The sequence below is a fragment of the Muntiacus reevesi genome, chromosome 2, assembly GCF_963930625.1.
Source record: "Muntiacus reevesi chromosome 2, mMunRee1.1, whole genome shotgun sequence".
NCBI classification, from domain to species: domain Eukaryota; kingdom Metazoa; phylum Chordata; class Mammalia; order Artiodactyla; family Cervidae; genus Muntiacus; species Muntiacus reevesi.
Window position 1 is genome coordinate 71,035,993 of NC_089250.1, and position 23,641 is coordinate 71,059,633.

Below are 23,641 nucleotides of genomic sequence, written 5' to 3' on the forward strand. Positions count from 1 at the left end.
TTATTAGTGTTTAATGAACATCCGGTGTCACGGCCATATAATCACTTCTTGACAACTCAGAGCTTTCAGCTCAAGGCTCTTCTGGGTTCACGGAGTTTTCGAGCAGAACCTTTCTGCACCAACAGCTCTGAACAACCTTCAAAGGCAGAGCGGACTCTCTTCTCTCCTTTCTCTACCCAGGCCCTCAACTAAGTGGTTTCTCTCTGTGCCCTTCAATGTGGTGGTGGGCTGTGGACACAAATTCAAGTCTTCAAGAGCCTTACCCAGGGAGCCAGCTGGCCCTTAACAGGAGGGGGGTGGATAAGCCACGAGAAAATGTTTCTGGCAAAGATGCTGTGGGTTTCAGGCAGGAGTCTGGTCTGAGCAGGAGAGATCATGGAGCCAGAGAAGGATTTGGGTGTCCACAAACATCTCTAGGGCGGATGCAGTCACATTTGTGGGAAAGCTTGGGAAGGGATACTGGGAAGTTTCCTCGGGTGACCCTCCAGAAAACACGTGTGTGACAGGTGCTCAAGGCATTAAGGGGGCTTCCCAGGTGGGAAAGAATCTGCCTGCCAGTGCAGGAGACGCCGGTTTCAGTCCCTGGGTCGGGAAGATCTGGAGAAGAAAATCGCAACCCACTCCTGTATTCTTGCCTGGGAAGTCCCGTGAACAGAGGAGCCTGGCGGGCTACAGTCTGTGAGGTCACAAAGGGTCAGACACAGCGACTAAACAACAACAACAAGGTATTAGGGAGTTAGAGTGACTGTTGCGGGGGGCAAAGCCTCCACCCCAGCATGGCCGCTGAGAGAGGCCTCACCTGGACAACTCTGTCCACATCTCACAGAGTTCCCTCCCCTGCTGCCTGCTCAAACATTCCTGGCACAGCTTTCTCAATGTGGGACTTTATTTTGCAAATTCATTTCTCTTGGGATTTGTCTGGGAGGGAAAATTCGTTCCTGCATTCCTGCATCTTGTCAGTGGAGCTTAGGCAATCAAAGACATGAGCCCTTTCCCAAGAGGGGGAGAAGAGGGTACTTGGACTCAAACTTCTGTACTCCAACCCAGCTCCTCAGTCTGCCTGTCCGGCACTTCTAAGCCGTATGCCAGCTGGAGTCACAGAGGAGCCGGTGTTTCCCCTCCTCCTTTCATCCCCTCCACCATCTGGGGTGCCCCCTTTGCCTCTCGGCCACTTAACGCCCCCTCCACCCCCAAAGGACCTGAGACTTGGAACAGTCCCTCTTTTCTCACTTCCTAAGAAAGGACCCCCCCACCCCCCCACCCAGAAAGAACCCTGGAGTAGGAGTTAGGAGAATTCAGTCCAAGTTTCAGCTCTGCCCGTCTCACACACTGCGGCCTGGAGCTGGTCCCTTGTCCCCTCCATGCCTCAATATCCCCACATACTGGAGGGAGAGACTGACTTTGAGCAGAAGCTGTAAAATCAAATAGTCGGGGAAACCAGGCAGAGGGAGAGCAAAGATCAGGTGAGCTTAGAAAATGCCAGCCCAGCTGAAGGGTACAACAGCTTCCAGAGTCCAGCTCCTCACTGCCGTGTAGAAGAGTAAGCCCAGTGTTGTGAGATTTCTGATTTTTCAAGAGAAGATGTATTAGTCAGGATAGGCTGCTGTAACAGATAATCCCAAAGCGCGTTGCCTTAATATTGTAAAGGTGTTATTTCCTGTTCCCATCACAGTCCAATGTGGGTCAGCTGGGGGCTCCCCACAGCCATGGAAGGGCCCCGTGCCTTTCATCTTGTGTCTCTGCCATCTCCTCAGGCCTAGGGGCCTCCCCTGGATCTTCCCCACCTGCCCCACAGACCCAGAAGAGAGTGTACAGGATCGGGAGGGAGGAAGTGGGCAGTAAGTACTACATATTGTTAATACTTCTGCCCACATTCCGCTGGCTACACTGTAGTCACATGGTCCACATAACCACGAAGGAGGCTGGGAAACTGAGTCTTGCTCTCTTCAGGGAAAAAATAGGGTTTAGGTTTGGTGAAAGGCAGACTTTTGGTGAAAGTCTCTGCCACAAGGTGAAAATCTGGATTATATGTGAAATTTTCTAATTCTTAAATATTGGCAAGTCATTAAATTTTTACAAAAGGTTTTACGTGGATTAAACAAAGCCTTCTTATGAACGGTATAGCCCACATGTTATGTCTGTGACCACTAGGTTAGAGGGCCTCATCTTGCCCAAATGATTCTACATGGATGAGCCATGGATTGGTGAGGTGACTGCTTTCAATTACTCACTTACATGTTCACACAGTCATTCAACAAACATTTATTCAACTCCTACTCCATGCCAGACCTTGTGATAGTCAGTGAGGACACAAGAACAAAACCCCCATTCCTTCCCTTGAAGAGTTCATAGTTGTTTTTACCCCTGGTTCGATTTTTAAAATGAAATTTTAGATTTATTTGACATAGTGCTAGATTTTAGCAGAAGGGCATTCCTTAATAGGGAAAAAATGATTTCCTAGGGGGAATTCTGGGTTAAGGACTAATAGGGAGATAGTGTCAGGAGCCCAGATTGGAAAGCTTGTCCCCTCCAAGCTTTACCATTCAGTATGTGGGTGGGCTCAGGCAAGTGGGTTGTCCTGTCTGAGCCTTAGTCTCCACCTCTGTGAAATGGGGATGATAGTACTTATTTTACAGGGCTTCTGGGAAACAAGAGAAGCAGGCAGCAAAGCTGAGCTTGGTGCCTGGCACATAGCGGATACATTACCCCTTGTTTCCCAGCGGCCACGGTGGTGAGCCAGGGGTGATTAGTTTGGGACAAGCGGTGTCCTAGCATCTCATTTAATTCCCAGTCAGCATTTACTGGGGGTGACCCTGGGCCAGGTCCTATACTGGGTGCTGGGGACACAAGGTGAGAAAGGGCTGACCCACCGAGAGGAACTCATAATCTAGAGGCAGCTGCCTTCTGACCTCGGTGGGTGTGAGGCTCACCCATCACAGATGTGTGCCCTTCATCACCTCAAATCAAGAGGCAGATGGGAAGGCAGGATGCTTGGCCCAGAGTTACTTTACCAGCAAGCATGTTGGTCATCTCGGTTTGCAGGAGCTGGGGACTGCACATAGGCATGACTATTTATAAAATAGATAACCACTCATAACCTACTGAGGAGCACAGGGAGCCACTCAATATTCTGTAATAACCTATACGGGAAAAGAAACTGAAAAAGAATGGATATATGAATAACTGAATCGCTTAGCTGTATATCTGAAACTAACGCAACATTGTAAATCAACTATACTCCAATACAAAATAAAACCTAAAACAAGCTAGCAAACAAACAAAAACCAAAGAGAGCTTTGTGACTTGACACTCTCCCATGGGCCAGAAAGCTTCCTCTGATCTAAGGCTGTCCACGGTCCTCCAGCCAGCCCTGCTCGGGGAGGGGCAGTCATAAGACTCAGCTGAGAACATGGAATGAAGAAGCAGAGAGATGATTCCAGTTTGTCCAACGCTACCCAGCTGCTAAGGAGTGGCCCGGAGATCCGAATCCAGGTTTGCACTCTTAATACGCTTCACAATAGCGCCAGGGAGAGAGATTTCTGCCATAGGGCTCAGATGACCTTCTCTGGGGGATCCTGATCAGCTGCCCCAGGATGGTGGGAGGGAAGCCAGCCAGTGAGGGCTCTGAGGGGTCTGGCAAGTGATAAATTTCTCTGTCTGAGGCCTGCAGGCTCTCTGGAAAACTGGAGTTCCTCCCTCCCTTCCTTGTTGACTGCCAGCTCTGGCTGTTATGGTGACCTTGGCAGGTCACTTCGGCCTTCCGAGTCTATGGTTCTACTCTGCACCAGGCTCTGCTCACTCACTGAGGGTACAGGGTGAGCTAGACAGACAGACTGGACTCCAGCTTCACGGGGCAGCTGACCTATTCTGGAGGCCTCGTGGACCAAGCGATCCTTGAACACAGACAGAGAAGATAAGAAGCTGTAAGTCACATTCAGCAGGAGTGGGCAGGGCAGAGACTCCATTCTGGGAAGAGGCAGGAATGGATTTACCAGGCTTACCTTGAAGCTCGGAAGCTTAAGCTCCAGAGCCCCGCATTTGTCAAATGCCTTCCAGTGACCAGGGAGGAGCCCAAGCAAGACCCATTCAGGATCACATGCTGACGCAGAGTTTGCCAAAGCAAGCTAGTTTAACTGCAGCTGATTAAGAATGTTGTCTCTTCACTCTTTGACATCCCCCTTGGTCATACTTCCCCTCACTGGGGTGTCACTGGCACGGCAGGGGCCTTTTTGGGGATCTAGCTAAGGGGAAGCTGTCACAGAATGCCACATCGATTAAAAATAAAACTCAAAATATATCATTGCTAGGAGGACATTAGCAACAAACTGCTTAATAGGCAGCATCTTAGTCAAAGGGTTTTTAAGATGCATGATCAAGGAAACATGAAAAGTCCTGAAATCTTACAGCTCCCCTATGAAAGAAACTTAATACATGTTTTTCTAAATTTGACAACAGTCCTAAATATTTATGACCTCATCTATCATGAGTTGTGAAGTTGGGAAGAAACTTTTCTAAACTATCAACAATTAAAAAAAAAATCTTTTGGTCAACTGTGCTAGAGAAAAGACGAAGTACTCTTGTTTTCTCTAAAGAAAATGACACTACAAAACCAATGTCATATGAAGAGGTGATCCTATAAGTATACAGCCAAAACTTAGGAATAAAATAAATATTATGGATGTGTATCAGGCCATAAATATTATTATTTTTCTAGATATTGTCTAGGGTCTATCAGCTTGTTAAAAAATGTTCATTTATTTGATTGCTCTGGGTCTTAGTTGCAGCACACAAGAACTCTTAGTTGTAGCATACGAACTCTTTGGGGCATGTGGGATCTAGTTCCCTGACGTGATCAAATCTGGGCTGTCTGCATTGGGAGCACAGTTTTAGACACTGGATCACCAGGGATGTCCCTGTTTATCATCTTCTAAAAATTTGTTGTGGTGGCTTCTCTGGTGCCTCAGTGGTAAAGAATCTGCCTGACAATGCAAAATTTGCTGTGATTTTGTTTCTTGTTCTAAATATTCACATTCTCATCTGATTTTGTCTTCTTTTTTCTTAAAGAAGGTCTCCCAGCTGTATAAGTTTCAGGTCCACAAAACCTGGCTATCCTCTTATGGAGAGGGTAAGGCATGTGCAAAAGTCCAATGGCAGTGGGATGGGAGCTGGGCTGTGATCAAGAAATAAAATCACAGAGAAGACCAGCAGAGCGGGGGGCGGCATACTGCCTATAACCCCGACTTGACTGCTCACTGACTGTATGGCCAAAGACAGAAGGGAGCCTTCGGACCCTGATCCAAAGAGACTAAGGCCAAAGAAAGGACCTCAAAAGTCATTTCCTCCACCTCCTACCAGTGCAGGGATCCTCTTCTTGACAGCTGCCTACTGAGCCTTGGCTCTGCACACTTCCTGAGTTGGGGAGCTCACTTCCTCCCCAAAATCTGATACTACCACAGGTCAAAACCCTGGTTGTTAAACTTCCTTCAAGTTGACCCCGTCTGTGCTTCCTTCTTGGGTTGTCTTCTTCCCTAGTGTCCCCAGAAATAACTGGTTACTTCTCATCTCATTATAGCACTGCAGACACGTGAGACCAGTGCTCAAGTTTGTTCCTGCCCAGGATTACAGGGCTTCCTTCAGAGATTCTTCCTATGACTTGACTTCTAAAGATTTCCCCACCCATTATGTCGAAGATTTCTAACCACACATACATATGTGATGATGATGATAATAGCTGACACACCTTGAATGCTTACTGTGTACTAGGCTCTCTGCTGGGTGTTGTTTGTGCTTAATCCTTATGACAGACCTGGGAAATAGGGGACGCTATGAAGCCCATTTTACAGATGAGGAAACTGAGGCTCAAAGTAATTAAACTTTCCAGGTTACATAACATATAGGTGGTATAATCTCCAACTTTAGAGCTCATGCTTTTAATCACCACATGAAGTAGCTGGAAGTAGGGAATTCCAGTTTGTGTAATATGAGAATAATATTGATTGGGCTTTCCTGGTGACTCAGCTCATAAAGAATCTGCCTGCAATGCGGGAGACCTGGGTTTGATCCCTGGGTTGAGAAGATCCCCTGGAGAAGGTAAAGGCTACCCACTCCAGTATTCTGGCCTGGAGAACTCCATGGACTGCACGGTCCATGGGGTCGCAAAGAGTCGGATATGACTGAGCGACTTTCACTTCACATAATCAATGTAGGTCATTTCATCAGGAATCTATGACAGTTTACAGTTGTACAAGTGTCAAATAACTAAACTGTAAAATACACAATCCAAAACTTGACAGAATTGAAGGGAGAATTAGAATCTGTAATAGTTGAAGATTTAAAAAATATTTCTGAATTATAATTATGGTAGAAGACACATAAAAAATTTACCATCTTAACCATTTAAAGTGTATAATTTTGCAGTATTATGTATATTTACATTTTGTCTAAATAATCACCAAAGTTTTTCACATTGTAGAGCAGAAATTCAATTCGTTAGGCAACTTCCCATTTCCCCTCCCTCAGCCCCTGGCCATCATCCTTCTACTTGCTCTCTCTTTTTTAACATACATATGACATACATTTTATTTTGTTGACGTATAGTCAATTTACAATGTTGTATTAATTACTGCGTACAGCAAAGTGACTCAGTTATACACACCCACACACACACACACACACACACACACACATATCTTTTTTCATCTTCTTTTCCATTGTGGTTTATCCCAGGATATTGAGTACTGTTCCCTGTGCTATACTGTAGGACCTCGTTGTTTATTCATCCTATATGTAATAGTTTGCATCTGCTAATGCCCACCCTTCTGCTATGAATCTGACTAGTCTAGGGAATGCATATAAGTAGAGTCATATAGTTCTTTCTTTTTGTGACTGTTTTGTTTCACTTAGCATAATGTTTTCAAATTTCATCATGTTGTAGCACATGTCAGAATTTCCTCTTTTTTAAGGCTAAATAATATACCATTGTATGTAGATATGCATTTTGTGTATTCATTCCTGTGTGTACAAATGTCAGTCGTGGAGATTTTAATACCTTTTTCTCAGTCATTGATGGGTCAGGTAGTGATGAACCAAACCAGTAGAAACATAATTTGGGGCTTCCATGGTGCTCAGTGGTGAAGAATCTGCCTGCCAATGCAGAAGGCTCCGGTTCAACCCCCGGTCCAGGAAGATCCCACGTGCCTCGGACCCCCTAAGCCTGTGCACACAACGACTGAGTCTGTGCCCTAGAGTCTGGAAACCACAACTACTAAGCCCTCAAGACACCACTGAAGCCCACACACCCAGAGCCTGTGCTCCACAAGAAAAGCTACCACAAAGAGGAGCCCATGCACCGCAACTAGAGAGCAGCCCTCACTTGCTGCAACTAGAGAAAAACCTGCTCAGCAACAAAGACCCAGCACAGCCAAAAATAAAATAAATACAAATTTTAAAGAATAATGGGGATATATGGCATCTAGAAAAATGGTGCTGATGAGCCTGCTTGCAGGGCAGCAATAGAGACGTAGATGCAAAGAACAGACTTGTGGACACAGCGGGGAAGGGGAGGGGGGACAAACTGAAAGAGTGGCACTGAAACACATGCGTCACCACGTGTGAAATGAATAGCCAGTGGCGATTAGCTGAATGACGCATGGAGCTCACCCCAGGGCTCTGTGACAACCAGAAGACTGGGATGGGGAGGGAGGGGGGAGGGAGGGGATATGTGGATACCTATGACTGGTTCATGTTGGTAGATGGCAGAAACCAGTACAACATTGTGAAGCAATTATCCTCTGATTAGAAATAAACAAATTAAATTAAGAAAACATAATGGGGACTTCCCTGGTGGTCCAGTGGCTAAGACTCTGCACTCCCAATGCAGGGGACCTGGGTTCAATCCCTGGTCGGGGAACTAGATCCTGCATGCCACAACTAAGACCCAGCACAGCCAAATAAACAAATTATAAATATTAAAAAAACATAATGATCTAGATAATACCAGCAACCACCTTGAGCTAATTGATACATATGGTTCATTATAACCAATGACTTCTCTTCAAGTGCATGGGGTACCTTCACCAGGGTAGAAATGTGCTGCCTTAAGCCAGTCTCACTATATTTCAAAATACTGAAATCTTACAGAGTGTTCTCTGATCACAGTGGGATGGAATGATATATTAATAATGATATATCTAAAACAAACCCACATATTTAGAAATTACACATTTATAAATAACTCGAGCATCCAAGAAGAAATAATGAAGAAAATTTAAAATATTTCCAACTAAGTGAAAATGAACAAACAGTATGTCATCACCTGTGGGATGCATCAAAAGCAATGTCTAGGAGAATTTTTAGCTTTTAATGCTTTTGTTGGAAAAGAATAAAATTCTGATACTCTGGCTTTTAATGGAGAGTCTCTCAAATATCCTCTAATAAATCTCTACTGTTCAAACTAGCTAGAGTGATTTCTTTTGTTTTCAAGTAAGAATTTTGGTTGATCAAGTAATTAGTACCAGGAGTGGGGCCCATGATGATTAATTTTATGTGTCCATTTGGTTGGTCTCTGTTGTCCAGTTGTTTGATCAAGTATAGATGTTACTAAAGGTATTTTATCGATGTGATTAACATTTACAACCAATCAACTTTAAATAAGGAAAGTTACCCTCCATAATGTAGATGGGCCTCCTCCAGTGAGCTGAAAGTCCTAAGTGCAAAAAATGAGTTTTCCCAGAGAAGAAGGAAATCTGCTTCAAAACTGTAACATAGACCCTCTCTCCCTTTCTCTCTCTCATATGTGTGTGTGTGTGTGTGTGTGTGTCTTAGTGAGGCATCTAAGATGCCTAATTCTTCCTGATCACCAAGTCCTGTTAGCATGATGTCATCAGTGAATTGGACCAGCGTGGTACTCATGCCACAGTGAGATGGACCCAGGGAGCTGGAGGACTGACCTGGCACTAAAGCAGGGGGTGAGGGTGAGTCACTCTCCCTGCCAATGAAATCAGCCTCCTCTGGGGCAGGAGAAAGAGCCCTGAGTGTGATTTTGCTGATTCTGTAACACTGGTAAGTCACTTTCCTTCTCTGGATCTTAGTTTTCTCATCTGTAAACTGAGAAGGGTGGATAAGACAGCCTCCAAAGACGCTGCTTTTCCTTCTAATCCTGAACTTCTGCCAATGATCAGAGCTTCCTATCTCTCCAGCTGTGGGATGCTGTCCAGTCTACTAATCTCACTCATCCTCAGTCTTCTTCCTTGAGAAATATATTAAACTGATAGGAACAAATACTACACTTGATCTTAGCCAAAAGGCCAAGAAGCAATTCCTTGAGAAATATAGTTAATAACCTACCGTCTCTCAGCTTGGCTGTGCAGCTGAAATGCAGCCCCAAGGCAGTAAGCTCCGTGATTAAGGGCACTGGTTTTAGCCATGGTCCAGACTTGACTTTGAGTCCCAGACCCACCACCGCTTGGCCGAGTGAACACCTTGGGCAACATTCTCCTCTGTCAGCCTCAGTTTCCTTATCTGCTAGATGAAGACAATAGTACCCACCTCAAAGGACTGCGTGAGGATGAAATGAGATCCTGATTGTGAAGTGCCTGTCATATCTTAGGTGTCTGATGAGTTTGGGCCTCTTCTTTGCCTGAATCCACATGCTCATTATCTTTCAAAGCTTCAGTTCCCTTGTATATGAAAAGGGAATAGGGACTCCTCATTACAATCACAGTAACTTCATACACAGTTTGAATCCACTGAATGCTCCTGCTAGACAAATACAAGGTTTAGTTGTCTTTTCACTAGGGACACAGGCATAAAAGGATTCTGTAGGGTAGCAGATGCGTCTAGGTGAAGGACACACACTCGGCTTCCTTAAGCACTAAGGGGGCCAGGAATGGGCCAGAAGAGCAGAGGGCAGCACCTGGAACTGGTTATTTGGAGCCTCTGGCATCCTACTGCCCCCTGGGGCTCCCTCTGGGAGGAAAGGAGGAGAGGCGTCAAGTCAGCAGCAATGAGAGACCCCCAATGGCAGAGGCATCAGGGCTGCCCACCCCGCAGCCCACCCCGGGCCCAGCTGGCTCAGGAAGGCGAGGTCAGCTGTTACCAGTTATCTGACCCCACGGAGGCCCCGCCAGCCTCAGCTGGTCCATGCTACAGGCCCGGCCACATCTGGTGGCAATGATCTCAGAGCAACGATCTGCGGAGGCGAGACACGTGCAGCCTGGGGCAAAGTGGGGGCCAGCCTGCCAATGCATCCCTCCTTCCCTGACCCCGTCCCTCCTGATCATCCATCAGGAAGCTGGGCCCCCAGCTCTCAGACATTATAATAACAACCATTCTCCCTGCACGGTTCACCACACAGGCTCCACTGTGGGCCTCAGCGGACCCTCCTAAAGGCCTGCAAGGGAGGGAGGGAGGGGAGGGCAGAGAGAGACTGGGCAGATGACCAACTCCACTTCACAGGCGAGGAAACTGGGGCCCAGAGAGGGCCTCCCACTGGACTATGAGTAACTTGAAATGAAGGATTAGGTCCTGCTCATCTGTCACTTATTCCAGGCAGAGGAAATAGCAAGTGCAAAGGTCCTGGGGCAGAAATGCATTTGGTACCTTAGAGAATGATCTCAGTCAGCAAATGAGAATTACAGGAGATGAGCTGGTGAGGTAGGCACTGGCCAGACCACACAAGGCCTCGTACAACATGGAAAGGAGGCTGGCTTTTATTCCAGTTGCCAAGGAAATCCCTGGAAGGTGTCTACTCTGAGAACAGACACTGAGAAGACAACAGCCAGTCAGGCAGGTCTGCTGTCATCTTCTGGTGTCAAATGTGAGAATCAGGCAATTAAACGTCCAGTCACAGAGCATGACCCATGCCATGCTGGGGACCCAGGGGAGTGGCGAGAGAACACAGGGCCCTGCCCCAGCCCAAATGGCCGAGAGTACTTCCCAGGAAAAGGGCGTTTCTGCTGAGACCTGATGGCTGACCCAGAGTCAGCTGGTTTGAAAGAGTTGCAGGAAGGGACAGGAAGGGACATTCCAGGCAGAGGGGACAGTAAGTACAAATGCCTGAAACGAGGGAAAGTCCGGGGCTTTAGGGAACCGTAAGATGTTTAATATGGCAACACGGTAGACGGCCAGCAGGGGTTGGCCTGGGTGGTGGGGAGGCGTGGGGAGGCCCAGCACGTGTCCGCTTCTCTCATTTGACCTTGACATATGAGCCTCGTCCTGTTTCAGGAAGCAGTCCTCTACCACAGGACTTGACTAAGGGCTACTTTGTATTATTCCATTGTACATTCTGTTGTACAGTAACCAGTCCCCTGGCGTTGACTATTCAGAGTCTCTCTAGTTTTTCCCTATTATAAACAATACTGTGATGAACATCTTTGTCCATATATCTTGGTGCACACGTATTATTATCTCAGTGTAGCAAAGATGGAAGTCGTGGGGGCTGACCAGGGCCCAGTCCTGGAGGCCTCCTGGGCAGCCCTTTGTTGAGAATCTACTTAAAGGGCCATAAACAAAGAGATGCTGGGAGAAGGCTTCAGGGAGTAATAAAGAGCCCTGACCATGAACTCTGGCTGCCCAGGCCAGATAAAGACTAGGGAGGAGCCCCAGGCCTTGGGCCCCACATGTCCTGTAAGCTGCATGTTTGTCCAGCTGACCTGGTGCACCGGCTACTGGCCCCTTCCAAGAAGCAGCAAAAATACTTAAGATGCAGGTCTAAAAAGTTAGCGTGCCAGATGTGGGGTTCAGACCTTTCACTCCTCGGGGAGAAGGTCAAGGTTTAGAATTCCTTCTTAATTGTGAGTCATCATGCCAGGGATGGGGTCTGTGATGAGATTGTGTCCCAGCCTGTCCTACCTGCTTCCACGTGGGCTTTTTCATGTTCTCCTGATGTGTAGGAGTCCCTCAGCTAGTTTTAGAGGATTTTTCCCATAGGAAACAGTTCCATATGTAGCTGGAGATTCAGTGAGTGTGTGGGAGAAAGTGAATTCAGCATCCTCCCAGGCTGCCATCTTGCATCGGAACTGCAACAAAATACTGCAGGCTGAGCATGGACCTAAAAATGAGCCTAGATTCAAACCACAGCTCTACCACTAAAGAGCTGAGTGACTCTGGGCCACTTACTCAAACACTCTGAATCTCAGTGTCCTCATCGGTACAATGGGGAAAATAACCAAGATGTTTGTGAAAGTTAAATGAGATTACCAAGCACTTGGCCCATAGTCTATGTCCTTAAATAAACGACAGTGTATGTTTTCATTGTCATCTTGGGTCTCTATCCCTTTTAAAAAAATATTATAGCAGTTTTGTTGAGATAAAATTTGCATGCTATACAATTTACTCATTTAAAGTATATAATTCAATGGTGTTTACTATACTCATCACAATCAATTTTTCATCATCCCCCCTCATAAAATCCTGTACCTGTGAGGAGTCACTCCCCAGCCACCCCACTCCCTGCTAATCTCCCTCCCCTCCCAGCCCAAGGCAACCACCAATTTATTTTCTGTCTTTGTGGATTTGCCTATAAATGGAATCATACCAGATAGAAAGCACACAGAGTCCTCTTGTGACTGGCCTATTTCACTGAACATAATGTTTTCAAGGTTCATCAATGGGGTAGCATACATCAGTATTTCATTCCTTTTCATTGCCAGGAAATTGTCTATGGTGTGGATGGACGGTGTTTAATATATCCATGCATCACCTGATGGACATTTAGATCGTCTCCATCTTTTGGCTCTTGTGAATAATGCTGCTGTGAACATTTGTATGTGGACATATGTTGTCATTTCTCTTGGGTATAGACCTAGGAGAGGAATTGTGGGTCATATGGTAACTCTATTTGTAATCTTCTGAGGAACTGCCAGACTGTTTCCCAAAGCAGCTGCACCATTTTATTTTCCCACCAGTAGTGTACAAGGGTTCCCATTTTTCCACACCCAGACTGACAGTTGTTATTATCTGTGTTTTGGAATATAGTCACCCTAGTGGGTGTGTAGCAGTATCTCACTGGAGTTTTGACCTGCATTTTCTTGATGGTTGTTGTCTCATTTTTCCAATGGAATCCCCGTCATGTCCAGGGACAGATAAATCCTGGGACATCCCTTTCCTAATATGGAAGTACTAACTCATCATGAAGAAAGAAAAAAAGTCTTACAGGTCTGTTATTAACCCACAACATGTCTTAAAGTGGCTCTTCCAAACATCAACTATTTCCCAGCTTTGGGGGCATTGGGACAATTCTAATTTTCTTCTATTATTTCTAATGATTATAAATTACTAGCCGTTCCATGGGAAATGCCCATAATAGGTGATCACAAGCAGGATAAAAAATACTCAGTTTAGTTGACATATATACACTACCAAGTGTGAACTAGCTAGCAAGTGAGAAGCTGCTCAGAGCCAGGGAGCTCAGCTCAGTGCTCTGACCTGGCGGGGGAGGTGGGCGGAAGGGAGGGTCAGCAGAGAGGGAATATATGCATACACAGAGCTGATCCACATCGTTGTACAACAGAAAGCAACACATTTTAAAGCAATTATACTCCAATTAAAAAATCATAGTAATAAAGGTATACTTTAAAATACTCAGTTTAACTATCTAAGCTGAAAAAAATGTTTAATCCACCCAAATATGCTTTAAGCACCATCCTGGTGCTAAGGCTCATGCTCTCTTATTTATGGACAAAGTATGAAAAGGAATAGCAAAAACGAAACTACTACATGGGGGTAGAGAATTAAGAAGCACAAATTACTAGATATAAAATAAGCTCCAAGGATGTTCCCTGATAGCTCAGTCGGTAAAGAACCTGTCTACAATGCAGGAGACCCTGGTTTGATTCCTGGGTCAGGAAGATCCCCTGGAGAAGGGAAAGGCTACCCAATCCAGTATTCTTGCCTGGAGAATTCCATGGACTCTCTAGTCCATGGGGTCGCAAAGAGTTGGACACGACTAAGCAACTTTCACTTTCAAGGATATATTGTACAATATGGGGAATATAAACAATGCTTTATAATAACTATAATGGAGCATAACCTTTAAAAATTCTGAATTGTTTTGTTGTACATCTGTAACTTATATAATATTGTACAGAAACCATACTTTATTTAAAGAGAGTAAAATACTACTTGTGTTGAGGGAGACAGGAGTTCTGGGTGAGAGATATCCCACCCTTCCTCACCTCTATTTCCCAAAATAGAACATTGTTGTATTACCTTTGCGATGATAAAACCAAGGGAAAAGGAAAAAGGAAAAAAAAAAAAAACTACTAATCTAAGGATGATGGGAGGAACAATTCTTGAGCCAGACCCTCAAAGCCATTATTTTGTGGAATCTCCATACAGTCCCTGGGAGATCATTAGTAATAATAACAGCCAATATTATGGCACTTTCTGTGTGTCGAACACTGTTCTACCAGTTAGGGACCATTACTGTTCCCATTTTACAGATGAAGAAACTGAGGCTAGGCAAAGAGATGCCCTTCCACTTTGGTGCTCTGTTTTTCCACATCACATACACGTGCAAAGCCTCATATAAACTCAGGCTCACATTTAAGTCCACACCTGCACCCTCAGACAGGAGCACACATACCACAGCCAGATACACGTATGTACTCACACACGACGGTTCATATCCAAAGGCGTGTGTGGGAATGCATGTGTACATGTGGACTCATCTGCATATATATATATGTGTGTGTGTCATGTGCACACAGCCCATACACTACTGGGCAAATATCCGTCTGAGAGTGGGAAAGGGGTGCAGATGAAGGGGCCAAAGTCCAGCTCTTGCCTCCTCCCCACATCCTCAAAGCGCCGCTGCTAGCAGGTGTGTACAAGCCTGGGTGGGGCATGGACAGGTAGGCCTAGACTCAAAGGGTAGAGCTGACCTTGCACTAGAAACCCAGGATCACCAACTACCTTCCAAATGGGGCTACAGTGACCAAGTGGCCTCACCTGATGGCCAGCCCCCCCACCCCCGACCAGAGGACCCGAACTGAGGGCCTGAGGTGCACCCAACCCTGTGCCCGGGGCTCCAGGGGCCGCACAGAAAAAGGCATGATCCGGGGCCTCTAGGGCTCCCCAGGGTATCGAGAAGACAAGATTCACATCCAGCCGCCCCTCTGGGAGGCCGCATGGCAGAGTGGTCACCTGCGAGCGTTGTAGCAACCGGCAGGCTTAGAATCCTGGTCCCATCACTTACTGGCTGTGTGATCTGAGCAAGCTGGTTAACTGATCAGTGTCTCAGTTGTCCTCCCTGTAAATGGGGTAAATTCTGACACCTGCCCCTTGGGGTTGTTGCTTAACCAGAACCACCAAAGTCTATATTTGTAAGATAAGCTGTTTGGGGCAAAGAGAGTATGAGAATGGAGGGAGGCAGGACAGACACTGAGTGGAAAGGAGCTCCTCCGGATCCCAGCCCAGCGCCCCACTGGCTGGGTAACCTCGGACAAGCCAGACCACATCTCTGAACCTCAGCTCCTCCTTTGTAAACATTGCCCAAGTCATTCTTGGTCATTAGACATGTTTCTATTGAGGACTTACTACATATCAGTCATCATGCTAGGCATGGAGAATGCGGCAGTGAGCAAGCCAGCTGGTCCCCGTCTGCCTGGAGCCCGCAGCCCTAGAGGAAGGATAAAGCAGAAACGTCTGGTACATGGTAGGTGTCCCATCAGCGTTCCTCCCCGTCTTCCTTTTCTATCACTGTAAAGTCAGTGCATCCACATTGTAGAGAGTTTGGGGACTTCCCTGGTGGTCCAGTGGCTAAGACTCTGTGCTCATATTACAGGGGGCCTGGGTTTGATCCCTGGTCAGGGAACTAGATCCCACATGCCACAGCTAAAGATCCCATATGCTGCAACTGAAAAAAAAAAAAAAAACCACATGCCAATCCCACATAATGCCACTAAGACCCGGCGCAGCCAAAAACAAAAAACAAACTTTGCGTAGAGTTTGGAGGATACAGAGGGGGGCTGAGGTGGGGAAAATCTATAACCCAGAATCCCACTACCGCTAACAAAACCCCTAGCTTCATTTTTGCCAATCTTCTTAAGCAGTACAGGGCTAGGTTCATGGTAAGATGCTCAGTACAATGTTCAGATTAATCAACACATTACCTTTGTCACCAACAGGAAACAGCTGATTACACTGTAGTATATTTACTGACTGTAAGCAACACAAACCATCAAGGCTGTAGCTTCTCCACAGAGAGGCTTTTCCCTTCGTTGGGACCAGTAACATTTCCATTTTATAGAAAAGGACGCCGAGGCTCAGAGAGGTCAAGTCACTTGCCCAAGGTCACGCAGACTGAAACATGAAGAGCCCACTCGGGAAGCCAGAGCCTCTTACCCACACTGTCCTGGGCTGTGGGATGCGGTGAGGAATGGACATGAGGGCTTAGGGAGTGTGAACCAGCAGCCCAAGGTTTGGGGAGCCCTTTTAGGCCAGATGCAACCTGCCCCATCATTGCTCCAGACATAGAAGCACAGGAAACTACCAGCCTCGTGGCTGGCCTTGTGGGATCTCTTTGGGGTTCAGAAACCCCTCACTCTCACCGGCTTCAGGAGCTCCGGGACGCCTGCTTAGCCAGGGTACAGAGACGGCATGTCATTTGTGGTTTCTGGTGCCCTCCAGTGGGCAGAGGGAGCAAATCTCTGGATCCCTCAAGTTGCCGGGAGCCAGGCGAACCGTGATTATCACTTGTTATAAATAATCTGAGACTTGGGAAAATGGCTTTCCAAGGGCACATAGGTGGTTGTTGACAGAACCAGGAATCAAGACATTGGAACTCAGTTCCTGCACTGGGAGACAGTCCCTCGGGGCTGGACACAGAGGTGGATTTACACCTCTCTCCCTGGCAGCTCAGCAGTAAAAAATACGTCTGCAACGCGGCAGACACGGGCGATGCAGGAAACACGGGTTCAATTCCTGGATCAGGAAGATCTAGAGAAGGAAATGGCAACCCACTCCAGTACTCTTGCCTAGAAAATCCCATGGACGGAGGAGCCTGGTGCAGGCTACTGTCCATGGGGTCGCAAAGAGTTGGACACGACTGAGCGACTTCACTCACTCCTGTATTCGTGCCTGGGAAATCCCATGGACAAAGGAGCCTGGCAGGCTACAGTTCATGGGTTTGCAAAAGAGTGGGATACAATTTAGCAACTAACCAACCAAGACTTTTGCAGGCTGGGGGGCAGGGTGGGGGGGGAGGATGTTCTGCGATGCATTTACAGGGTCATATTTGAGAAAATGTGCAAAATTAGGACATTTTAGTTACAGTTGGTTAAGACCACTGTCTCTTTCTACTCCAGCCCTAGACCGATGTCTTTGTTTGGTAGGTGATAAAGATGTATTAATAAATAATTTATGTGTTTAATAGATTGTGTTGAATGAGCAACTGCATGATAGGGGAATAAATGACTGAAGTGCCCTTTAATCTTAAAGGAAGCACAGGGTTTTAGTGAGTGGCCCTCATGCAGCCTCGGGGTGCCCTTCACAGACAGATCGAACTTGGGCCATGGGCAACCTTGAATGTCAAGGCGAGGAATCAGGCAATGCGCAGTCACGGGAGGTTTTAGAGCAGAGGACGGACCTGAGGGTAACCGTCAGTTAGGTAGGAGTTGACTGTCAGGTATGAAGACAGGGCCTTGTGGCTGTCTGATTGGCTCTTATAAAAACATCCCTCACCCAGCAGCACCAAAGAGCTAGTAACGTGATCACAGGGGTCCCCTTCATCGGGGTGCTTCTTGGGGAAAAATGCCTCCAGGAGGTCCCCGTGGGTCCCTGGCATGGAGAGTCCAGGCTAGGGGAGCCCCTGAATGTCTTGGTGGGTGTTCAGCCTAGGTTTGCTCAGCCCTCTGTGTGCCTGGCCCAATGTAGGGGGTGGCTGGGGCCCTGCCCAGGTCAGGCATGGGGTCCCAGGGCCCCGGGCATTGCTGCATGTCCCACCCGTGCTGTGAAGTGCAGTGGCCATTCCTCAGAAGAGGAAATTGAGGTCTGGAACCTGGCGAGGTAGTGGTGAACCCGTGGAAATCCAGCCCCAACTAATGTCTCCTTTACTCAGCTCCAGGCCAGCCTTTTTCTCCCCCTCCCTGGTCTTTCTAAATGTCAAGAATTCCAGCTACCAGCAAAACAAACAAACACCCCCTCCCAAGAAAACCCCCAGCTATTATTTATTTAGCTTGTTTTGAGCCATCTCCTCTGTTAAGCTCCTGCACATCCCATTACCTGATTATTCCTTCAACAAAGCTGTGAGTGAGACGAAGTTATTATTCCCATTTTGCAGATACAGAGTTAGCCCAGAGAGGTGAAGCTATTTACCCAAAGCCACACAGGGGTAAACAGCTGAGTACAATCAAACCGGGAGTCTGGAGGCACCCGCAGATCCCCCTACCACCCCGCCCCCATCACAGAGCTGCCCAGCCTCCTCTGCTGCTCCAAGCTAAAGTGGAGAACTCAGCTTTACCAGCAGAGGGCAGTATGCCCTCAAAAATTAAACCCTGCTCTTCTGGTTTGCTCAAGCAGAAAAGAATCTGCCTGTAATGCAGAAGGCCTGGGTTCGATCCCTGGGTAGGGAAGATTCCCTGGAGAAGGGAATGGTAACCCACTCCAGTATTCTTCCCTGGAGAATCCCATGGACAGAGGAGCCTGGGGGGCTACAGTCCATGGACTTGCAAAGAGTCACAACCTAGTGACTAACTTCCTTCCCAAAGGATGGCCAATTGAATTCTCACACCTGGGAACAGCTGCTGCTGCTGCCCAATGATTCAGAAATCCTCAACCCTGAGGATTGAGTTAGTCCTTAAACCTTAGTCCCAGGTTCTGGTCGGGGTCTGGGGAGCATGGAGAAATGTGTAGAGAAATGGAAAACACAGTTTTCAAACGAGGTGAGCCAGTGGTTCGTGGAAAAGGAAACGCAATGGTTTTAACATACGAGATGCTTAGCTTCACTCTTAGTAAGAGAAACGTGTGTTAAACCCACAAGGAGCAGGCACTTTATCAAACTGGCAGTTACACAGCTGAGGGCATGGAGAAACACACTCACAGGCTGCTGGTGGGATTAAAACCTGGTTTAACACCTCTGGAAGGGAATCTGAGAATAGCTACCAAAATTAGAAACACATGCGTCCCACTGAAACAAAATGCCTTCCCTGGAAGACTTGACAGAGAAGCAGAGGGGGCATTTCCAGGGAGTGGACCTCAGGGGGTGGGGGAGAAGTTTCTAGATCAACACTGCCTGAGTGGGGGGGGGGGTGTATGGGGGGGAAACTGGCAGGGGATCATCTTGGGTCCAGGCCTGAAGGACCTCCCAGAGGGGCAAGAAGCTGGCATTGAATGCTGGGTCCCCAGGGCTGAGCAAGGATGTTAGGACCCCTCGGGAGGAGAAGGGCTGCCCTGCAGAGATGACCGTCTCCAAGGAGCACAGGTCAGCGCTGCCATCTCCAGACTGTCTGCAGGGGAGGGGAGGGGAGAGGGAGAAGGAGCCGCACCCCACCTCATCCACCTTTCCCGCTGCTGGGAGGAAGCGAGGGGAGGGGGTCTAACCCCAAATCAAGCTACAGTTTCCATGAATGTCTTGACGTTTAAAATTTGAATGAAGACCATGCTTGTAACTTAAAGCCACAGTCCGGCTGTCTGTCATCTAAAAGCTGGCTGAGACAGTGTGGCTTCCCTCTGCATGCCCTTTCATCCTCACATTCTATTGATTAGAGAGTGCTAAGGCCAACCCTTATTTGAGGGGAATAGAGTCCGCCTCTTGAACAGGGGAGCCAGGGCAAAGTTACATTGCAGAGAGGCATGGAAAACCCCTACCCACACAGGGCTTGCTCCCGTTGCAAGGGAGGCTGGGAGATGTCGACCAGCCCTGTGTCCAGGAAGAGGAGAGAATGGGTTCAGAGCAGAGCCTGCGCCAGCCTCTGCCACACTTGCCCCTCCCTGATGATGCAGGTTCAGACGGGTCCTATAGTGTGCCTAGCCCTGCAGGGAGGCTTGGTGAGATCAGGGGCCCCAGGGAGAGGGGTCCTGACTCCCCAGCAGCGTGACCACTCGCTCCTGCTCTTGGGACCTCCATTTTCTCATCTGTAAAATGGGCACACTCATCATCCTCTCCTCCCATTGATACGGTGGTCGTGAAGGCATTCTGATTTGTGAAAGCCTCCAAGTCAGCAGAGAAGAGGATGACACTGTCCTTGCCCCCAAAGATGGTCAATAAGAAGAGGAGACAAAAATTCAAGACATGTCCAGACCTGGGGTAAGGGGGAAGGGTCCTGTGAACAGGGGCAGAGAGCAGAGGAGCTACTGCAGGAGAGGGCTTGTGGCTGAGCCTCAGCAGATGATGAACAGGCTCGGAATAGACCCAGGGCACAGGGTACCGCATGGCAGGAGGGAGAATCAGCTCTTGTACAGGTGTGGAGGCTGGGACACATGTGGTTTATTGAAGGGTCCTGCACCCCCCTTTAAAGCAGAAATTCCCAAAGGGTGAGATGCTGGCTGGGCTGGGAGCTGATGCACACTTTCATGCTTGTTTCTTGACAGAGTGAGTTTGAAAAAGGAGAGGAAAAAAGGGAATGAGATTGAAAACAGATTATTGGGGAGAAAAGTATTTCAGACTCGAGACAACTGTCTCTATAGCCTCTGGCCCCTGTCCCACTCATTCCCCGGCCCTGACGCAAGTCTGGCAGGAAGAAGGTGTTTCTCCTGGGATTGTTCAAACCGAGGACCAAACCCTGCCTGAGGCTTAAATATCTGCATAGGCTGACAGCATGCCTGAGGCCATGCTAAACGGGTCTCCAGGCTCCTTGAACTCTCGCCTTGAGGTACGTGCTGTTATTGCCCCATTTCCCAAATGAGAAAACTGAGGCTCAGAGAAGTTAGCTGGCTTGTCCATAGGCACACATACAGTCAGGGGTGAATCTGATTCTATTGGCTTTTCCTGCAGTTGGGGGGCAGACAGAGGGGGGGAGGTTTAGGACAGCAAAGAAGAAGGTTCCGGGGGCGGGGGGTTGGGTGTAAGGGGCAGTATGGGGCAGTGGTTACGTGCTTGACTCAGGAGTCAGATTTGGGAATTGTTTGTTACAGCAGCATGACCCAGACTGTCTGACTGATACACATCCTGGTAACTAAGTTACCAGTCAAAATATTAGTACTAAAAAAAAAAAAGGTACTTTCCATCTTCTTCTTAGAAACAGCAATTTTTTTAATTGTAAAAATTTTGCAAAAAGCACATAACAGGAAATTTGCCATCTTGACCATTTTTAAGTGTACAAGTTCAGTGGCATTAAGTACATTCACATTATGCAATCCATCCCCACCATCCAGCTCTAGAACTTCATCTTGAGACAGAAACTGTACCCATTCAACACTAACTCCCTATCCCCTTGCCTCCAGCCCCCAACAACCACCCTGCCACCCTCTGTCTCTGTGAATCTGATCGCTCTAGGTACCTCATATAAGTGAAATCATGCATCATTGGTCCTTCTGTGACTGCCTTATTTCACTCAGCGTAATGTCCTACAAGCCTATCCATGTTGTAGTCTGTGTCAGAATGACCTTCTTTCCTGTCCTCTTGCTGTCTTTTTTTTTAAGTTGAAGGATAATTGCTTTACAGAATTTTGTTGTTTTCTGTCAAACCTCAACATGAATCAGCCAGAGGTGTACATATATCCCCTCCGTCCTGAACCTCCCTCCCGTTTCCCGCCCCCATCCCACCCCTCTAGGTTGATCCACAGCCCCTGTTTGAATTCCCTGAGCCTACAGCAAATTCCCCTTGGCTATCTATTTCACATATGGTAATGCAAGTTTGCATGTTACTCTCTGCATACACCTCACCCTCTCCTCCTCTCGCCTCGTGTCCATAAATCTGTTTTCTATGTCTGTTTCTCCACTGCTGCCCTGCAAATAAATTCTTCGGTACCATCTTTCTAGCTTCCATATATATGTGTTAGTATACAATATTGATCTTTCTCTTTCTTATCTCACTCTGTATAACAGGCTCTAGGCTCACCCACCTCATTAGAACTGACTCAAATGCTTTCCTTTTATGGCTGAGTAATATTCCATTGTGTATGTGTACCACAGCTTTCTTATCCAAACATTTGTCAATGGACATGTAGGTTGAGTCCATGTTCTAGCAATTGTAAATAGTGCTGCAGTGCACATTGAGGTCCATGTGTCTTTTTCAATTTTGATTTCCTCAGCGTATATGCCTAGGAGTGGGATTGCTGGGCCATATGGTGGCTCTATTGATTTTATTCCTAGTTTTTAAGGAATGTCCATACTGTTTTCTATGGTGGCTGTATCAATTTACCTTCCCACCAACGGTGCAAGAGGGTTCCCTTTTCTCCACACCTTCTCCAGCATTTATTGTTTGTAGGTTTTTTGATGCCATTCAGAATGACATTCTTTTTAAAGGCTGAATAATATTCTGTTGCACATAGAGACCTCATTTTGCAGATCCATTTATCCGTCCATGGACACTTGGGTTTGCTCACACATTTTGGCTGCCATGGATGGCACTGCGTGAACATGGGTGCACAAAGATCGGGCAGCATTTCTCTCTTTTTTAAAGTTATTGTTATTTATTTATTTTGGCCATGCCACATGGCATCTGGGATCTTGGGTTCCCAACCAGGGATCGAACCTACTCCCCCTGCATTGGAAGCACAGGGTTTTAACCACTGGACCCCAGGGAGGTCCTGGGAGGGGGCAGAATTCTATCATATATTAATGCCTAGATATGAAATCTGGTACTGATGAATCTATTTGCAGGGCAGCAATGGAGACGCAGACATAGAGAACACACTTGTGGACACTGTGGGAGAAAGAAAGGGTGGGATGCATGGAGAGAGTAGCATTGAAACACACACATCACCAAATATAAAATAGAAAGCTAACGGGAGTTTAAGCCGTATGACACAGGGAGCTCAAATCCGGTGCTCTGTGATAACCCAGAGGGGTGGGATGGGGTGGGATGTGGGAGGGAGGTTCAAGAAGGAGGGGACATATGTATACCGATGGCTGGTTCATGGTGATGTACGGCAGAAACCAATGCAATATTGTAAAGCAATTATCCTCCAATTAAAAACAAAGTTTTTTTAAAAAGAAAGTTGAGAGGGAAACAGCACTGATGAAGAAGCCAGGAGACAGGAGGCTAGACTTCGCTGTGTAGCATCAGGTACCTCGCTTTCCACATCTGATCCTCGCTTTCACTGCCTACTTCAGAGCAGCACCCTGAGACCAAGTGAGACCCAGGGCTATCAGCAAAGGAAAGCCACGAGGGGCTGTTATTGTTATTACTCAGTGGGGTGAGGGCAATGATTTCCCAAAGGCATGAGTCACGAACGGTGGAATTCCAGGCATCAGGAGAGGCAGTTCTGGGCAGCAGAGCCCAGATTCCACACAGAGCCATGACCCTGACCTGGACCCGCAAGGGAGCCACACCCTCCCTCCTTGGCCCCTGGCCAGTGTGAGGAAGGAATCAGTAAATGTCAGAAGCAGATGTGTCCTTAGGGTAGAGCCCACAGTCCCATTGCCTCACACGACTGTTAAGGAGGCCCAGAGAGGGTGATGCATTTGCCTGGGGTCACACAGCCAGAGGGCAGTGGAAGCTGGACTAGACTCCTAACCCCGCACCAGGCAGCCTCCCACG

General features: G+C 47.3%; 1 protein-coding gene, 1 non-coding gene and 1 pseudogene across 7 annotated transcripts in view; 1 reads left to right on the forward strand and 2 right to left on the reverse strand.

Annotated features, from left to right (window-relative positions):
* The window catches only part of ADA (adenosine deaminase), an 81,822-nt gene that overhangs the window by 38,111 nt on the left and 20,070 nt on the right, over positions 1 to 23,641 (reverse strand). For 3 of the 6 annotated variants that reach the window (XM_065922052.1, XM_065922053.1, XM_065922054.1), the window contains one exon: positions 15,538 to 15,619. The exons of the other annotated variants lie outside the window; for them this stretch is intronic. The gene's annotated coding sequence lies outside the window, so the exon portion shown is untranslated. The remainder of the gene's footprint in view (positions 1 to 15,537; positions 15,620 to 23,641) is intronic. 6 annotated transcript variants of the gene reach the window in all.
* Positions 7,837 to 7,909, forward strand: TRNAG-CCC (transfer RNA glycine (anticodon CCC)). The gene has a single exon. It is a non-coding gene; the product is annotated as a tRNA-Gly (tRNA).
* Positions 9,200 to 9,317, reverse strand: LOC136161936 (U2 spliceosomal RNA; annotated as a pseudogene).